The sequence below is a fragment of the Amphimedon queenslandica genome, unplaced genomic scaffold (assembly GCF_000090795.2).
Source record: "Amphimedon queenslandica unplaced genomic scaffold, v1.1 AMPQUscaffold_13311, whole genome shotgun sequence".
Classification (NCBI taxonomy): Eukaryota; Metazoa; Porifera; class Demospongiae; order Haplosclerida; family Niphatidae; genus Amphimedon; species Amphimedon queenslandica.
The window spans coordinates 1-1,378 of record NW_003546453.1 but is presented as its reverse complement, the minus strand read 5'-3'; the positions used below and the strand labels follow the sequence as shown (position 1 = coordinate 1,378).

At 35.8% G+C, this 1,378-nt stretch overlaps 1 long non-coding RNA gene across 1 annotated transcript; it reads left to right on the top strand.

Annotated features, from left to right (window-relative positions):
• Nucleotides 1-156: 156 nt before the first annotated feature.
• On the top strand, nucleotides 157-719 carry LOC109583325 (uncharacterized). Its single transcript, XR_002185467.1, has 2 exons — nucleotides 157-348; nucleotides 514-719. It is a non-coding gene; the product is annotated as an uncharacterized LOC109583325 (long non-coding RNA).
• The last annotated feature ends 659 nt before the right edge of the window (nucleotides 720-1,378 follow it).

Below are 1,378 nucleotides of genomic sequence, written 5' to 3'. Positions count from 1 at the left end.
AACAACAACAATTACAACTATTTTATTATTATTTTTCTCTTAATGATAGAGGGACTGAATGTCACGGTACATGATGGTCCATATTTACATTTAACTGATGATGTCAGAAGTCCCAAGTGTCACTCTATCCAGGGATATAATAGACTAATAACCGGGATTGGCAACGGGATCACGTGAGCGTATCATTTGTGTATAAAAACTTTTGCAGTCTCTGTTATGATTTTCAAGATGGCGACTGTCAATGTCTGGAGTATGAAGTTGCTCTTTTCTCTTTTAAAAATGTATTTAGCTTTATGAAAAATCTACTGCAAAGTTATAATGGCGGCTTCAAGGTTCTGATAGGTTATTGTAAGTTAATATTTGTTTTAAATTGGTTAAATCTTCAATTTACGGCTAAAATTCCATTTGCGTACCTCTGTAGCCCAAATATTTGTTTTTATGAATGTGTTTTTGTCATGAATTGTTGCTACTTACTTTATTACATTGTTTAGGCAACTTCTCTTGTTTTTCCAGAGTGTTCTTCAGGAAATATTCAAGAAAAACCAGTTTGCCATGGTACGACTTTTGCGTACCTCTCAGGAGAATAGACTACATTCTATTGCTATGAAACTACAATAAAGAGACCCTTTACATGTTTTTACATTGTTTAAAGTTGTTTTTGAATTTTTCCTGTTGCTGGTTTTTTAGTTATAACAATTTACATTCAGCCATTTTGCTAAGATGCCATTGATTGCTGCCATTAATTTAATGAATAATAACAGAGTCTGATAATTGATTTCCGGTCCGTAACCAATCCCGGTTACGTTAGTCTATTATATCCCTGCTCTATCTCTTCTCCATTGTCAAGATACAATGCTGGACTGATTTATTATTCCGCATAGTAGATCGATAGCTATAGATAAATGACAATTTTTGATAAACAAAATGAAGTATAGTGTAGTTTTGAGCTCCGCCTAATGCGCCTATCGAATTAGCAACAGTGGTCGCCCACCGGTAGGGCGACCACTGTTGCTAAATAGCCTGTTTTGGGGTACAAAATTATGGCCGAAGGTCCAGATCCGCCGACAGAGCAGATATGTCTTTTTGATGAGGTTGAGGAAGATGAGAATTGGTTAGTTACCTTTCTGTGCCCAGAAATATGCAGCTATGTAGATCTATGGAGTATGGTATTTGCATTTTTTGAATTTCAAACAAACGCGGCTTGCCATACGGGTGGTAGGCCAATTTTTTATAATAGCAAGAGTAGATAATAATAGAAGAGAGTGTCCTACTGTGCTGTCTGTGCATATACCCCCTGCTTCATCACGTCGTAGAATTGAAGAGTCACATTCAGGATATTTTCAGTATTTTTGAGTAGTTATTCAAAAATAACTAGCAA